Source organism: Balaenoptera physalus (genome assembly GCF_965194825.1).
Source record: "Balaenoptera physalus genome assembly, chromosome: 18".
NCBI lineage: Eukaryota > Metazoa > Chordata > Mammalia > Artiodactyla > Balaenopteridae > Balaenoptera > Balaenoptera physalus.
Window position 1 is genome coordinate 10031654 of NC_138899.1, and position 18685 is coordinate 10050338.

General features: G+C 42.6%; 1 long non-coding RNA gene across 5 annotated transcripts in view; it reads right to left on the bottom strand.

Moving 5' to 3' along the window:
- LOC309647396 overlaps positions 1-18685 on the bottom strand; it is a 245271-nt gene that overhangs the window by 60839 nt on the left and 165747 nt on the right. For 3 of the 5 annotated variants that reach the window (XR_014256011.1, XR_014256012.1, XR_014256013.1), the window contains 2 exons: positions 8911-8982; positions 6924-7831 (listed from right to left, as the gene is read on the bottom strand). This is a non-coding gene — a long non-coding RNA (uncharacterized lncRNA). Of the gene's footprint in view, positions 1-4843; positions 5442-6923; positions 7832-8910; positions 8983-18685 lie in introns of those variants that run through there. The other 2 variants (XR_014256009.1, XR_014256010.1) reach the window with 2 other exon arrangements.

The following is an 18685-nucleotide window of genomic DNA, read 5'->3' on the forward strand; positions in this document are numbered from 1 at the left end:
TAGAAGTGGAAATCACTTCTATAAGACACCTTTAATCAAACCTATTTTCTGGTAGACCTTTTATATGTTCCTGTAACAGGTCGATCCTGAACAGTATTATGAAACCAAAAACCAGTCAGTTTTAAGAAAAACAATTAAATTAGTTTATTTTATACAACACGGTACAATTAACTCTAAACTCCTATAATATCTTAACTCCCCAGAAGTTGACCTTAGGAGTAACCCAGACCTCCTGGGGTGTGTAGAGAATGGAGAAAGCGAAGGTACAGGCTACTTCATGCCCATCAAGTCTGTTCACTGCAAACTGAAGTCAGAGACTTTGAATATTTGGTGTATTTTCTCTACATTTCTTTTATTAGTTGCAGGATAAAGATTGATTGTCTTAGACTGGAGATAAGGGAACCCCGTAACTCACCCCTCTCTTTCTTTCAAAGAAAAAGACAGAGAATAAAAAACGTAGGCAAAAGTCTTAAATAGGCACTTCACAGAAGACAGGGAGGACCATGGCTGGAGTGTTCAGGTATTCCGGGAGAGGAGCCTGAGGGAAAAGGGCCCAGTCAATGGGAGCGGGCCCCGGCAAGAGAGCAGAAACCAGAACTACTGCAAGAAAGTGCACGTAGAAATATAGTGTCTGGACTTCAGATGCTGAGAGATTTTTTCCTTTTCCATTTCTAATTTCCTTACGCTATTCTCAAGTCTCCACTGGGGATGCAGCCGTGAGAAAGCTGCTGGTGATGAGAGACAGCCAGGAACGACAGCTTGCAGGAGCTCAGCTAGTTGGACGCTGGTGGCTAGCAGAAGGGAAACTAGGCCTGCGGATCCTCAGAGGCGCACAGGGAGGGAGGGTGACTTCCCAATCACGTGGGACAGGAGCTCACATGTGACTGCCACATGGTAGATGGAAGGCGTCAGAACACCTGGCTGATGTGTATAAAGAGTCTTGCACACAGTAGGTACCAAAAGCAGGTAGCTATTATTCTGACCATCTAGATAATGCCACAAGACTGTCATGACAGCTTTCACAATACTGTTCAAAATGGAACGGTCTATAGGAACCTATACAAACTCCGTCAGAAAACAGCTTGAGGGACTTCCCTGGTGGCGCAGTGGTTAAGAATCCACCTGCCAATGCAGGGGACACGGGTTTGATCCCTGGTCCGGGAAGATCCCACATGCCGCGGAGCAACTAAGCCCGTGCGCCACAACTACTGAGCCTGCTCTCTAGAGCCTTCGAGCCACAACTACTCAGCCCGTGAGCCACAACTACTTAAGTCCGTGTGCCCTAGAGCCTGCGCACCACAACTACTGAGGCCGCATGTTGCAACTACTGAAGCCTGCATACCTAGAGCCTGTGCTCCGCAACGAAGAGTAGTCCCCGTTCGCGGCAACTAGAGAAAGCCCACGTGCAGCAGTGAAGACCCAACGCAGCCAAAAATAAATAAATTAAAAAAAAAAAAGAAAATAGTTTGAATTAAAGACATCTTATAATACAGACATGATATCATAACTAAAGAAAGGCACTGTTTGAAAAATAAGACATTAGTGCAAGAACAATGACTCTCAAGAAAAGTGTGGAGGGTTTGTCAATGAGGAAAATGCTGGTAGAGACAGGAAAGAATTTCAGAGGGAGATTTACCTACAAACTGTCAGGACTGTGGAAAATTGTGTGTCACCATAGAGATGCTGCTCTGTGACTTGTTTTTCTTGCTAGTTCTTCTCTGATAGTGAGGATGCAGGTGGCAAATGAAACACCTGATGCCTTTTGCAATGTGAAACTGTCAGGAAGGAAATCTGACACATCAGCAAGGAGCATAAAATTCAAGTTTTTAGTAGATTTATTAAACTATAAAATTTCATCCAGGCCATCACAAATCCCCTACTCCACACATGGTTTATTGTTCAGTGTTAAAGGGTGGAAAATATTCATTAAGCGAGACAAGGCCATGGATGCAGGGTGAGCAGGGATATGTACAGTATATCACTTGGTGCTTAAGAGATGAACTCTCTAGGAAGCACAATGTGAGTGTAGTGTGTCTGGGGCAACTCCAGTGGGCTGACTCAGCTGTATTTAGACGAGGTCTACAAGACAGCAAAGGCAATGAGAGGTTACCAGGGAAACCAATGGAAGGACAAAGCTAGTAAGTGTGGCTAGATAATAGTGATGCTTATGACTTGTACATGAAGTATGTACATGAAAACTTGAAACATCTGGGATGGGGCCTTCTGAGTAAGTCTAGGGAAGCAGTAATTAGTAAAAGTTAAGAATAAAAAGAAAAAAAGTATTGGACTGTTACTTAGACTTTGCTCTGTTTCATTCAACAATTATTTCCTGGAAATCTTTGCAGCTGGGGTAAGCATAAGGACTTAAAAATGAATAAAATATAGTCTCCATCCTCCAGACACTAACAAGGAAGTGGGGACAGATGCAGGCTTTCTGGGTGTGTAGGAAACCTAGACACAGGAGGAACGTACTTCATGCAAACCAAGTGGAACGTGATGGGAACAGAGTAAAGAGAAGCAAGCTTCCATGGCATCAACCTTCATTTTCTTTAATCAAATAGCCATAATCCATACTTGATTACAACAGGCTCAACCTGCAGGATTTAAAGCCACTCCATGGTTAAATATGCTTCCGTTCAAAATGGCATTCTGAGTGTAGACATCTGTCCTCTTTCTCCCAAGGCTCTATTAAAATGTTAAGAAAACAATCATTTCATTTTTGAAAGTATAAGCCCACAAGATAAATAATAATGGGAGAGGGAGATAGCATAAAATAGGAGATTGAACAAGTAAACAGAAATATGCACAGAGGAGGCTGCAGCTGAGGAGGGAGCCAACCTTTCTGGGGGCCCTGAGAGCAGCTCCCTAGTCAGGTGGCAGCTGTGATGGACAGCAGCAAGGGGCAGGGGTATTAATTAAAGTTCTGTATCTGTAATGGTCAAAAACCCCAATCCCATGTAGAATGTCTGGCAGCCAGATATTCACTCATAAAGAAAATAGCAAGTGTTTTCACCTAAAGAAATAGAAAACTATCAAGGGATAATCAAAACAGTTAATGTGGGTTTTGTCATCCCGGAGCGAAGCCCACCGCATTCCAGTGTTAGGGTAACCCTTCATTTCATCACTAGGTCTCCACCATAAAAAACATCCCTGCCAAATGACAAACCCCACCAGGAAAACAGGGTGCTAGTCAGTGTTTCCTTAAGGTCATATGAATACGAGTGAGAATGCAAGAATGACCAGAAAGCTAAAGGAAGCCTGCAGCATGACAGAAACCACCATGACAAATCACCTAGAAAAGATAATCCCAGATGAAAAGGAGGTGAGCTTACACAAATTTCTGATGCATATGAAAATTGATATTAATATGAAAATTAATATGAGAATATATTACATCCAAAAAAGAAGGGGGGAGATATTATGAAAAAAGAACAATTGCTTAAAAATCATACCACTTTTTAGTTGCTTCATATTTGGACCAGGGCTACTTCTATTTAATTTGTTTGCTTTGGAAGAGACTAAGAAAGAAATGTTCAAACCAGTTTGAACACTTTTTTCTTAAGTTGCACGGGGGTCATGACATTGGAACCATAGGGAAGCAACGTGATCAGAAGCTACTTGATTCTCAGTTCTCAATAAGTAGTGTTTATATAATCACAATAATGGAAGTTGTACTTATTCATTCAACAAATGTTTGTTGAGTATCTGCTATGTGCCAGGCATTGTCAACGCACCTGGGCTATATCAGAAACAAGATAGGAAACAAAACCAACAAAGCGTCTTCCCATCTAGAGCTATATTTTCATGGTTTAAGTGCAAGAGGAGAGTTGAGGGAGCTGAGTCGGGGGAGGTAGGCCCGTGTGTCGAGCTTTATAAGCCCTTAGAAGGACTTTGGCTTTTACCCTGAGTGAATGAGGGCCATTGCAGGGAATGGGGCCAGAGGAGTGACATGATTTTAACAAGATCGTTCAGGCTACAGCATCAGTAACAGACTAAAAGGGGCAAAGTGGAAGCAGAGACCAGTAAGGAAGCTATGACAGTTTATTGTTTTCAATCATCTATACCCAAAGCACCAGAGACTTAACCCAGATTGTAAATATCAGCAACATGGCAATATCAAAGTAAATGCAGCGCCCACGAAGTCAGGAGGTGAAGGAGGGAGGAGAATGCAGAGAAAACTGTGAGCAGGGACCACTGCTTTTCCCTACAAGCCCTTTTGTACTCTCCTGTTTTTCAGCTGCCTTTATAAATAACGGATTTTTAAAATGTAGGTCAAAGATGCCCACTTCATTCTAGAAAGTAGTTCAGGTAAATGTCACATGATTAGATCCAAATTGCTCTTTTTCAGCAATTGGGGCAGGACTCATTCTCTAGAGTGGCTTTCCAGGTGATTTTAAAACATTTTATCACCTCTTTGCACTAATGTGAGTGTTTTCTGTCCTCTTCATTTACACATCTGCAATTCCTAGTATTAAACAGCTTATGTTATGGTGCAAAGCAAGGACCTTGCCAGACTTAAATAAGCAGCATGACATGGTAGGAAGAAAACACAGGGATACCAGGCTCTGCCACTTAAGAGCAATGTGTTTTGGAAAACCTCCCTAAATCTCCCTGAGCACCTGTAAAACAGGCAGGAAATAAATGTCAGATTTGAGCATTCAATATGCTAATAGATGTGAAACACTTTGTCAAAGAGTAAGTGCTAAACATTTATGCTTACATAGTTAATGTTTCATATGCCACCCATCATGACTGCATTGCACAGTGCTTCATAAGTTCTATACATTTTACTCTTCTTTGATCCTTTGGTGAAGGCATGATATTAAAGTAAAATAGAAATTACCTTGAACTTTGATCCAGGTAGGACAGGTGGCTGGGCCCATCAATCACTTTGTGATGCTTCAAATCCAATTTCATCCTCTTCCAGTTTTAGGTAAACATAGTTTCTATAATGAATTCTTCAGAGTCAAAAGAAACATTTTAGAGGACTGTACCTTATTCCATGCAAAAGTATTCTCATGCAAATGACTTTACTTTTAATCATATAACTAGGATGTTGGTCTTTATAACATGATATTTTGACATACTATTTGAAATTTAAAGGGAAGTATTTCAGTTACCACAAAACATCTCTACATATATCTTATGTCTGAGGCCCCCTACAGTCAGAATGCATAATTCATCCTTCCAACACCCTAACCATTCACGGTATCAGGTCACTGAATGTTTAGAAACCAAGCTTTCACTAGCTTGCAATCAAATAATCTTCAGGCTGGCTGACAACAGCCTATGGACTATACATACTTACAAGAAGACAGAAAAGATGGCCTCGTATTTTCCCTGAAACTTCATTATGGTGCTAACCTTTCAGCAAGAAATGGCATTTTAGAAATGCCACATGCATTTTAACTCTTGTTCCAGTTGCTAATGGCAAAGATGACCTATCAAAAAAAATAAGAGGAAAAAAGAGCATCATTAACCGTGTAATAACCTCAGTCCTTCAGGGTCATTAATATCCTATTTTTACTCAGGCCAATGTCATTTTATTTGTCAATTCACTCCAAAAAATATTACTTTCAATCGCTATCAGAGAATTGGGGTATCCCGGGAGACTTTATAAAGTCCTATAAGAATCTCACTTCCATTATATTCCTGTATGTCTGTCTTTTCCTAAACTTCCTCTTGTCAGGTTGATTAGCAGGAATTGCTTCTGATTATCAATTTCTGAGCCCAAGTTCATATAGCAGACAATGAAGTATGGAGGGTTTTTTTTTTTCTCATCCGCAAATATCTTTCCAAAACATTTTCAGAGATTCTAAATAGAGAGCAAATCTTCTTATCTGTTCTAGTTTGAAGAATCTACAAACAAGATAATCCACCCTGCTGGACGATCCAGTTTTGGGAAGGATATAATTAGGGTAACGAATAAGTTAAGAAAGCCTCTTGCTGAATCTTGCATAGTAGCTAAATCAACCCTGACCACTAACAGGATGGTAGTTGAAGCTTTCCATGTGGTCAACATTTGGAACTGCCAAGCATTCAAATCTAAGGCCCTAATTTTAATAAACACTCAAACAAAGGCATTCATTTTCAAAATTGTTTGTTCATCAGACACCAGTTGAGACATAAGTATTTAAGTCAAACACCACTCTAGGTGGTAGGATTAGCAGTGACCAAGAAACCACGTCATTGCCTTCATAGCGCTCCCATTCCTGATGGGGCTGAGTGAGAAATAGAGTGAGGAGCTTTGGAGCGTCTGGTGTTGGGGGGATATTGCCATTTTGTACACGGTGGTTAGAAATGTCCTCTCTGATCAAAATGACTGCCTTAGTCCATTTGGGCTGCTATAACAAAAATACCATAGAGTGAGTGGGTGGCTTAAACAGCAAACATTTATTTCTCACAATTCCTGGAGGCTGGGAAGTCCAAGATCAAGGCAGATTCAGTGTCTGGTGAGGAACTGCTTCCTGGTTCAGAGACAGATGTTTTCTCCCTCTGTCCTCACATGGCGGAAGGGGGACAAGAGAGCTCTCTTGCAAGACACTAATCCCAATCCTGAGGGCTGCACTGTCATGACCTGATCACCCCCCAGAGGCCGTACCTCCGAACACCATCATCTTGGGAGTTAGGATTTCAACACAGAAATTTTTTTAAAATTTTGATTGGAGCTTAGTTGATTTACAATGTTGTATTAGTTTCAGGTGTACAGCAAAGTGAATCAGTTATATGTATACATATATCCACTCTTTTTTAGATTCTTTTCCCATATAGGCCATTACAGAGTATTGAGTAGAGTTCCCTGTGCTATACAGTAGGTCCTTATTAGTTATCTATTTTATATACAGTAGTGTGTATATGTCAATCCAGATCACCCAGTTTATCCCTAACCCACCTGAGCCCCGCTTTCCCCCCAGTAGCCATAAGTTTGTTTTCTACATCTGTGAGTCTATTTCTGTTTTGTAAATAAGTTCATTTGTACCATTTATGTTTGTTTGTTTGTTTGTTTTTGGCTGCACTGGATCTTCGTTGCTGCGAGCGGGCTTTCTCTAGTTGTGGCGAGCAGGGGATACTCTTCATCGTGGTGCGTGGGTTTCTCATTGCGGTGCCTTCTCTTATTGTGGCGCATGGGCTCTAGGCACACGGGCTTCCGTAGTTGCAGCACGCAGGCTCAGTAGTTGTGGCTCATGGGCTCCAGAGCGCAGGCTCAGTAGTTGTGACGCACACACTTAGTTGCTCCGCGGCACGTGAGATCTTCCTGGACCAGGGCTCGAACCCGTGTCCCCCGCATTGGCAGGCGGATTCTTAACCACTGCACCACCAGGGAAGTCCCTGTACCATTTTTTTAGATTCCACATATAAGCGATATCATATGATATTTGTCTTTCTCTGACTTACTCAGTATGACAATCTCTAGGTCCATCCATGTTGCTGCAAATGTCATTATTTCATTCTCTTTTATGGCTGAGTAATATCCCATTGTATATATGTACCATATCATCTTTATCCATTCCTCTGTCGATGGACATTTAGGTTGCTTCCATCAACACAGGAATTTTGAGGGGACACAAACATTCAGTCCTTTGCAGGCATGGAATGAACATTTATTAAATGCCTATGACATTTAATGCTAGGAACCGTGGTAGGTGCTCGACATATATTTCTCAGTTAATTCTTGGAATAGTCACGTGAGACAACTATTGGTGTCCTCCTTTTGTGAAGGAAATACATCTCAGAGATGGCAGAAAGGTGGCACAACCAGCAAATGACAGAGCCATGATTCAGACGCAAGGTTGAGGGGCTCTGAAATCCGTCTTCTTCATGCTTTTTCCCTCTAATGATAAAAGGAGAAGAATCCACAGTAATAACTATAACTGAACGGGCCCCTTATGCTGCTTCCACTGCTGCCCCTCCTGCTAGTTCTCCACGGGGCAGCCGACGGGGCCTTTTAGAGCATGACACGTTCATCCGCAGTGCCTCCCTGCTCGCCGTCCTCCAACCCTTTCCACGTGGGGCAGGAGGGGCAGCTCTCCCCGCAGCCCGCAGGCCCCTCTCGTGTCACCTCCTCTTCAACCTCCGTGCTCACCCCCCTTTGCCACACTGGGCTGCTTGCTCTTCCGGGAGGGAAAAAAAAGCCAGTCTTTCCTGTCTGCAGACCACATCACTTTCTGGAACACCTGCCCCCATGCCTTTGTGTGGCTCATCCCCTCACTTTATTTGGGTTTCTATTCCAATGCCATCTCCGCAGAAAGGTCTTCCCAAAGACCCTACCTGAACCATAGCAGCCTTGCATTCTGTGACACCTGCCCCTGCTCTATTTCTCCTCCTAGCACTGCCACCAACAGATATCAAATTACATATTTTTTGTTCATTTGTTTATTTTCCGTCTCATCCAAAAGCATAAGCCCCACGAGGTCAGGACCTCATATCTCTCCTTCATGGCTGTCTCCCAGATCCCAGAGAAGTAAACAAATGGATGGTGGATGGATGAATAAGCATACCTCCCAGCCAAGGAAATTTAAGGATGCTCTTCTGGTCTTACACCTCTGCCTCAGAGGTGTTTTGTTTTGTTTTCCAGGGCTGTTGCTAATTCTGTTCTATGTCGCGTAGTTCTTTGGGCTTTGGGAGAAAGCAGGCAAGCACCTGCTTCGTGTCTTTGCTCTTTCGTGGCACTGGCATCATCCGCAGAGGCCACCTCCACAAGTGTTTTGCACTTTTCACTGAAGCATCACTTAAGCATTCCCTTTCAGGTTCACCATGCACTCCTAGAAATTTGTTATTTCTGAATCAAAGGAGGAAACTATTTTGTTTTTTTCTGGTACTATCTTATGCCTGGATTTTTTAAAATGTTCATTGCACAATTAACTTCTTTGAAAAACTAAATAGCAACCAATTCTCAGATTAATTACTTACTCCTGTGGAAGATTTTTGATGACCTGATCCAGAAGCTACTCCTTCTTCCTTCCTCTTCCTTTTTCTTTTTCCCTGGAATGCAGACACAATGACTGGAACAGCAGCAGTCATGATGCATCCATGAAGACCAAACCATACACTAGAATGTGATTGTAGGAAGGTAGAAGGAGGCTAATATGAAGGTCAGCAAATCCAACTTGCTGCCTGTTTTTATTCAGCCTACAAGAATGGTTTTTACCATTTTTTATTTTTATAATTTTTAAATGGTTGGGAGGAAATCAAAAGAAGCATAATATGTCATCGCACATAAAATTATATGAAATTAAAATTTCATTGTCCATAAATAAAGTGTTATTGGTAAGCTGCCATGCTCATTTGTTTACATTGTCTATGGCTGCTATTCACTTGTCTATTTGTATATTGTCTCTGGCTGCTTTTGCATTACAAGGGCAGAGCTGAGTGGTTGCGACAGTCTGTATGACCCACAAAGCCTAAAATACTTACTCTCTGGTCTTTTACAAAGTTTGCCAATCCCTGCTTGGATAACATCCTCGACACCTAACTCCAGACTTTTTGTTGTATAAGAAAACTAAACCCTTTACTTATGTAATTCACTATTTTTTCATATTTTTATGTCATTTGCAGGCAAAGGCCATCTAATTGGCACACAGCTAAAGGAGACTTGCTATACTGGAAGAACCACCACTTGGCTGGTGGACATTCTGCAGATGTCAGGGCTCTATTTTCCTATAATTTTCCAAGAACTTTAACTCTTTCCTTGGAATAGGCAGTGGCTGGAAGGCTAGAGAGGAGGGTAGAGGTGAAAACTTTAAAGAAAGATAAATCCCTACAGAACTTGGCAGCCAAGTGGATGTATACAGTCGAGGAGAAGGAGGTTGGTGCAGTGGAATAATAATACTTCAGTGTATTAGTTATCTCTTGCTGCAGAAACAACATTTATTACGCATATTTCCCGTATGAGAGGGGCCCATTGGAAGCCCTGTCGGAAACTGCTTACCACACTCATCAAAATTAGTATTCAGAACATTCACGGATTATCTTCACTTGGATCATCTCTGCTGTCAGTCTTGTTGAGAAAAGCCAAGAAAACGGACTCGGGGCCATAACGGAATACATTCAAATGGCGCTCCCCGTGTCCCTGAGTAGAAGGTGGTGCCCATTCCCAGCTCCCTACAACACACGTATAACCCACCTCCACCCACTCCGTTCCCACCTTCAGAATTCTTATCTCAGCCAAACAAATGAGCAGAGAACATTTCTAACCCTGTCACCTATAATCTAGATACTCTGGGGAAAGTTTTCCTTGCAGGTAGTATACCCTTTAACCTTTTGTCTTAAAAACAGTTGTTGGTTTTCCCATGAGCTGAATTCGGAAATGCAGACTGGCGTTCTCCTGAGTACCTACCTGCCAATAAAGGTGACCTGAGAGTCCTTAGCTTACCCCTTCTTCCCCAGTCTCGGTCTTTCCCAGGCTCCAAACTTTCCTCCTTAGCTTTCCTCCTCCAAGAGAGGGCTCCCTCACTTCACATTCCCTCCTCCCTGTGGGAAGCACTTTCTGAAACAAAGAATCCCTCGCCAAGCCCTAAGACTGCTCAAGTGGCCACTTCTGACCAAATAGGCTTCAGGTTGGTGCTACAACCATCTGAGGTCTTGCGATCAGACTCCTTAAAATGTGCAACGCTGCTCTGATCTTGGCAGACAACAGCCCTCATTTGAATGCCCCCTACCTGTTCACTTAAGCGGACACTTCAGCTTCCCTTTGCTGAGCCAGACCAGAGTTAATCAAACTCCTGAAATGAGTCCCAGGGAGTTGGAATCATGGCATTATGCCCTGCCTGCCTATTTCACAAATTTAAAACACTGGGCTTCCAAAGAGCTAATACTGGAGGGTCTTTTAAACGCATAGGATACTGAGGTTGGGAGGGGGCGGTTTCTGTCATTAGCCTTGAACAGCTGAAAGGGGAGCACAAGAAGGAAACGTAAAGTATTTCATTTTCTCCTTTTGGCCAGATTCATGTCTGATCTAAAAGCAGAATAAACCAATAGGCTCAAAAAGAAAAATAGGCACAAATGTATACATACGCAATAGTTATTCTCAACTGTTGACAGAGCTTTTTATCTTAATTCATCTTTTTTTTTATGCAACAGTATGAGAGACTTGTCCTTCCCGGCCACCCAGAAGCAGGTCACGGGGGCAGTCACCAATGGACCAGCTTGCCTGAAGAGGCCATGGTCCCCAGAGAAACAGAAACAGGAAAAAGATTTTGAGGACTGATGAGATTAAGACCTTCAAGGGAACCAAACTGTAGAGATAAATTTTACCCCCAAGTCTCAATGGGAGAGGTGCCCCAGGAGGACAGAAGGCCTTAGCTTCCAGGTAGGGAGGATGTTGAGGGAGGGTACCCATTCTCAGGGACAGGTTTATGATCAGAAGGGAGGGAGGCTTTTGAATATGATAGTAGAAGGAAGGAAGACCACCTCAAGGAAGTAGTCTGTTTAGAAAAAGTAATCATAAAAATAAACAAACAAATGAGAGACTGAATATACAAATGGACGATGAGCAGACCATTTATGCAAATGAAATCTGACCCACAACCTGCAGCAGCCTGTGAGGAAGCCAACCCCCCATCTACAATCAACAGCCCAGGAAGCCAGCCTGCTGTCAGTCAGACTTGCAGAAGCCAGGTTGCCATTCCTAGTGACAATACAGGAAGCTAAACAATAACTCTGTAACAATCTACCCCAAATGGCCAGGTCTTGATTAATAAATCATAGTTTCCCTAATATTCACCCCTGCTTCCACCTTCCCACCAGTCAGAGAAAACCAAATAGGCACCCTACCTAATCACCGACTTAGCCCACCTCCAGCTTCCCAAGCCAACAGGCTACAACCAGCGCACACGCGGGGCCTTCCCTCTTCTCCACTGCGAAGCTCCCCCTCCCCTGCCCGCCTTTGAGTCTCTGCAAACGCAAGTGATGGTGGCTGCCCACCCCCCCCCCCCGGCTGTAACAAGCTCTGAATAAATAACCTGTTTTTCTCACGTGGCTGGTCTTCTTTTATTTCCACAGAAATAGCCTGAAAGGACTCAGGTCTATTTAGGAAGCCTAATAAAAAGATCTCTAGCAAGAGCGCAGAGGACCTCCTGGATTGGGTGAAAAGCATGGTCACTTTGCCTGTAACCATAACGCACGTCTCTGTGTCCCCCGGGCCTGAGGCAGCCTCAGAAGGAAACCTAAATCAATTCAGCTCCATGAGTTCGAGTACTGGTTCCTCATCTCAGTTTAGCTCCTGGCTCTCAGTGCGGCTCTCAGTGTGTCTTTGGCAAGTCTCAACATTCCCCACCCCGTCCTGTAACAATTGTTTGAGTTCTGAACATTAACCTCCACAGTCTACGTACTTTATTCATTTATCCTTGTTTTCCTGTATTCCTTTAGTATCGTATTTAGTCTACGACCATCGTCTCTACACAACGCCTTCAAGAATGCTTTGCACACGGAGGCCTTCTGATCACTAATATTAACTGACCTTTAAGAAACTCTTGTGTTTACAAGGATTTGGAATAGATAACTACTGCAAATGCATAGACCTTTATTTGTTTTAACAAAGGTGAATCTAAAATTGCTTGCCATGGTGAGCCAAGATGTCAGTACGCATTAAACTTAGGTATATGCTGGTTTAGAGTTTTAGGTAAGGAAGAACTAACTAAGGATGTAACAGATAAAACCCTAAGTCTCATGGCTTCAGAGAACACATGTTTATTTTTATCAGTAAAGCCTACTCCCAACCAGTGGGCATTTCCCCACCAAGAGGTGATTCAGGGACCTTAGGGCTCCATCATTTTCAACACCAGGTTCTCAGTGTTACCACATTTGTCTGCATCAAGCCAGAAGGGAAAGACTGTGGAGCCAGGCATAGAGGTATGAATGTGATTTCTAGCACATTCTATCAGCTTCATCTCAATCATGTGGACATACCTCACTGCAAGGAAGGCTGGAAAATGTGATCTAACACTGGGCTCAGAGGGAAGAGAAGTGGGTTTGGTTAAGAGCTACCCAGTGTCTGCCTCATGTATTAGGGCAAAACATCACTTCTGTGAAGACCTCCTTGCAATACCACTCCCCTATCCAAACACCTGGCTTAGTTTCTGGAAAATGTGCACAGGCTAAGCTCTCAATTGGATTCTTCATACATCAAAGGATACAGTCAACTCAGCAGCTCAGGCTTCTCAAACATGAAGGACAGCTAGCAATGATGACAGCAACAAGAAAAAGTCCTGCCTATTCTCTCTGCCCTTTAAAAAATGTGCTTTAATTTTATTGCTTCTAGAAGCAGTATAGCTTTCATGAGCCAGTGAACTAGTTAACTGGCTGCAGTAATAACTGGGTCTTGGAAGGTGGCACTTAGCCAAACAAATATTAAGAAACTGTGACTCTGGAGTATGAGCTTTCATGGGTGAAGGGTGTGTCACGGGTCAACATGACACCACACATGACAGTTAAAGACGAGGGAGGAAATGACATTTTAGAAAAGGGAAAACTGTGGCAATGCTTAGATTTGCCTCACATTCAGAGTCATTAAAACCAGAAGGTCCTATAAAGCTGATTTTTTTTGAGCTACTGTTAAAATACAAAAAAAAGGCTTTTTTTTTTTTTTTTTTTGCTTGACATTCTGTGTCTGCCTTTTTTCCCATTTATATATGTACATCCTGAGCACATCTGATGAAAAAAGTAATTGAGATTTTGGTTCTGAAGCAGATCTTGATTTATGAGACTTATCTGCTGAGTCTAGCAAAGTGACCTATGACTTCCCACGGAAATGAGACGTCAAGATGCAAAGAACGCCGCGTGCTGTCCTCAGACAGCCACAGCCTGTCTCCCAGCCTGTCCCATGGGCAACCTTCAAGGACAGTCAAGATGGGGTTCCTTCGTCAGACTGCTACATGCCAAGCTTCATGTCCATTTCTACAGGAGTAAAAGTTGGGAGCCATACTGCATTCGAATTTTCCCTGGAGTTGACCAAAAAGTAAGGTCTACTTTCAGGTGATTCACTGAAAAATCAGTTATAGAATAAAAGTAGTCTGGCAATTTTTTTAAATGAAAAAATGGGACATGATGTATGAACCTGGCTCAAACACAGCCACCTGTTTCCCACTGTCGTTGGCTGCAAATCCGCTCTCAATTTTCTGCTTGTTGTACAGCTCCCACTGCCTCTGCCAGTGATCACAATGTACACTGTCCCTGGGCAACCTCGCTTCCCTACCTTCCCGGTCCCAGACCACAGACCACTCCAGTTGAATTGCAAAGTTATTACGGCAGATATTTATAATATTTGTAATATCTAAAAAGCATGTAGGCCTATGTGGTCTCTTTCCTCTGCTTCTCTCTTACTGTTCACCACCTTGTATTACTCGTGCCTCTTCTCCCCTCCATTAGCACTGGTAAATCGTTGTTGATTAGAGTCCAGTTGCTTTTCTAGTGGGTTAAGGGCAGTAAAATGAGCAAAAAAGTAGCAAACAAGGCCTCAAGGTGACATCAACAGCCTATAATGGCTTATTTTTACCTCTGATATTTTTGCAGATGATTCTGCCTGAAATTCTTCAATTTGGGGTAATGATGCTGCAAGTGTGTAATATGAGAAATTGGGGTAGAAGCAACAGATGATGATGATGGTAACAGAAGGGTTATATGTAGATAAAAACCTAGCTCTGTGGAAATGTTGGTCGGGGCTAATAACCTAAGAGCTAAAATGAGCCTCGATTCTATGGTTCCATTAGTAAAAAGATGATGTTTTCAAGTTTACTTTTAAAAAATGAAAAGAACATATCTGACAGTATATTTAGAAATGAGGGACCTGACTTCTGGGTAAAGAAAACCATTCTGGGGCTTCCCTGGTGGCACAGTGGTTGAGAATCCGCCTGCTAATGCAGGGGACACGGGTTTGAGCCCTGGTCTGGGAAGATCCCGCGTGCCGCGGAGCGGCTGGGCCCGTGAGCCACAATTGCTGAGCCTGCGCATCTGGAGCCTGTGCTCCGCAACAAGAGAGGCCATGATGGTGAGAGGCCCGTGCACCGCGATGAAGAGTGGCCCCCGCTTGCCGTAACTAGAGAAAGCCCTCGCACAGAAACGAAGACCCAACGCAGCCAAAAATAAATAAATAAATAAAATTAAAAAAAAAAAAGAAAACCATTCTGGCTGTAGCTCTCCAGGGGCACAGGGATCTTTCACCTGGAGTCATCAATCTTTTTAAGACCCCCCTATTTTTTTTTGCATTAGATTGTTGGACCAAATGTCGTGGGCTTCTGGGGCTTCATGGCATCTCTAGACGTGAATCCATATTTATGTAACCATGAGGACCACTGCTATATGGCGGCCTCATGAGGGACTCATCTCTTCTTTAAAAAAAAACAAGTTTACCCCAAGCTTTCTTTTTTTTTTTTTTTTTAATAGCTTTATTTGTTTATTTTTGTCTGCGTTGGGTCTTCGTTGCTCCATGCGGGCTTTCTCTAGTTGCAGTGAGCAGGGGCTACTCTTCGTTGTGGTGCGAGGGCTTCTCATCATGATGGCTTCTCTTGTTGCAGAGCACAGGCTCTAGGTGTGTGGGCTTCAGTAGTTGTGGCACGCAGGCTCAGTCGTTGTGGCTCACAACGACTCAACACGACGCTGGGCTCTAGAGCACAGGCTCAGTATTTGTGGCGCTCGGGCTTAGTTGCTCCACGGTATGTGGGATCTTCCCGGACCAGTGCTCGAACCCATGTGCCCTGCATCGGCAGGCGGATTCTTAACCACTGCACCACCAGGGAAGTCCCCAAGCTTTCATTTCTTAAGGAGCTTTATGTAGAGTAATTACGGTCACAATAAAATGCTCTGGAGTAAGGAAATGAGACAGTTGAAAACTAGGAAGGACCTGAAATCTGTGCCAGGGGCCCCAGAAAACTTGGTTTTGTGTCTCCCCCATTCTGTGCATGGACCAAACTCACCACCTGTTAACCCCAACCCCTAGCCCCCTGGACCCTCTCTAGTCTCCAATTTTACATTGCCTCATGCTACTTCAACTAATTCCTGCCAAATAGCTCTGGAGAATGTGCAGAGCTATTTTGTAATGGACGTTCACAGCCCCCTGGAATTGCTCACCTTTTAGATCTTGACTTATGTCCAACATTGTCTGGGCAGCTCTTTGACCACTTTCTCTCCATTCACCCTGAACTCCAAAGCACTGCACCATAAGACCATGGTAGCATGCCAATGGGGTCCCCTACAGGTTGATGCAGAACTTTTATTCCTCTCTTGTCTCACAAGTATATTTATTCCCTGCTGATGTTATTGCTAATTTTTCACTCTTATCAAGACCCATGTCCACACCCACCTCCCACACTTTTATCTTCTATACTGAACTTAGGTACCTCCAAGAGCCTCAATATCCTATTTCCCTGTCCCTCTTATTTCTAAGGAAGAGAACTTGATTCTCTTGTTAAGACCCACACTTTCTACCTTTGCCCCTGAATCCATCCTCACACCATCTCTGGGACTTGGTTCCATCATTCCTCCTCAACTGTACTTCAAATTTCTCCCTCCTTGATACTGTAGGAGACCACGATGTGCCACCTCAAATATGCCTCTTTGGCACAAAGATTATTTTGAGAAACAAGACACAGGAGAAGCTCTGAAAACAGCATAAGTACCTTTTGTAAGAGAAATTTACATTTATAAAGGATATCTCCATTTGCAAGTGTCTCCCTCTTTGTACCAGGAAGAAAAGGATGATTCTAAATCACAAGAAAATCTTATCAATGGAGAAGAATTTCACTTAAATCTACATAACTAACCTTATCCTGTTTACTGTCACCTCCCCTTAACCAGCATCCAACATGATCTTCTTCCTTTGATTTGGCTGAAGATGGTTAAGCCTGAATTCTAAGCCATCCCTTTGAGCCATACTCATTTCCCTGAGTATCTCCCATGTATATATGAGATAAACATGTTTAAAAACTTGTTTGTTTCTCTCTTGTTAACCTATCGTTACAGGGTCTCCCAATGAGAACTTAGAAGGATAGAAGGAAAACTGCTTTTTTCCTCCTGTATAATGTCTTTCTACTCTTGAGTTATTCCTTACCTTTAACCAAAAGGAAAAAAGTGAATGAAATAAAAATCTTTCTCTGACCCAGTTATGCTGAAGTTGCTCTTTTTTATTCCATCTACTGCCAAACATCTTGAGCTAGACAAAAACCTTCATATCTCCTCCTTCTTTCCACCAACAGAAACTCAGAGCTCTCTTCTCTGCAAAATTGCTTTCTCAAACACCAATATACAGTTTTTTTAAATGTTCTTAGGTCACACCACCAGAATGTTGTATCACTTCATTACCTACTAAATTTTATTGCCTTTTAAAATGCCTACTGAAGAATACACATACAGGAAAATGGATAAGTCATAACCGAAAAGCTCAGTGAATACTGAATGTGTACAGACTGCACACACAGCCACTATGTACCAGCACCCAGACCAAGAGACAGAACTATTACCAGAACTCTGGACTTCCTACCCATGTGCTCTAGCACCTACTGCCCCCTCCCCGCAAAAGTTAGCTGCTCTTCTGACTTCTGAAACCTCACACTGGTTTTACTGGTTTGCAAGGTTTCTATAAATGGAAATATACAGTATGTAGTCTTTTGAGTGTGTCTTCTTTCACCAAACCTTGTGGTCATATGTTTATCCATGCCCTTGTGTGTAGCTGTAGTTCATCCATCCTCAATCCTGTAAATTCCCATTGTGCAAATGTGCTACAATGTGTTATCTATTCCACTTCTGACGGGCATTTGAGTTGTTTCAAGCCTGGGGGATTTTATGAATAGGGCTCCTGTGGACATCTTTCAGTGAACATATGTACAAATTTCTGTTGAATATACATCTAGAGATGGCATTTGGGGGGCCACCGAGTACTCACACCTTTAGTTTTAATGTTATAAATATTGCCAAACCACTTACAGAGTGGTTGTGCCAATTTACACCACTACTATTACACCCCTACTAGCAGTACGTGAGCGTTCTTGTTGTTCCTTATCCTCATCAACATTTGGTATTTTTAAAAATCCTTTTCCCTTTGCAATTCTGGTGGGTGTACATCAATGATTTTAATGTATTAGACCCAGCAGCCTCATCCTCCTTCAATATTTAACACTGTAGATGCCCTTCCTTACATCATGAACGCACTTCTTTCAGGTTCGCTTTATGCTGATCTTCATCGTCCTTCCTGCCATGTCTTGTCCCTCTGTTATCCCTCCCAGTTTGCAGCACTTTTCTTTTTTTTTCTCTATAGACTGCCTCTCTCTCTCTGATCATACTCTTTACTACAGCTTCATTTGCCAACTCTGAATATCTTAAGTCCTGATACCCTCAGATCTTGACAATTTGAGCAGTTTTCTATCATTTTATTCATTTATTCACCCATTTGTTATTTGATCCTTTAATAATTATTTGTTAATTGCTTATGGTGTACCAAGCACTTTGATAGGAGGTAGAGTTGGGGACTCTAATAAGAAATACTCCTTGCCCTCTGTTATACGAACTGAATTGTGTCTCCCTCAAAATTAATATGTTAGAGCCATAACCCCTAATGTGACAGTATTTGGAGATAGGACCTATAAAGAGGTAATTAAGGTTAAATGAAGTCATAAGGGTGGAGCTTGGTCCTACATGACTGGTGTCCTTATAAGAAAAGGAAGAGACACCAGGGATGCTTCTGTGCATAAAGGAAAGG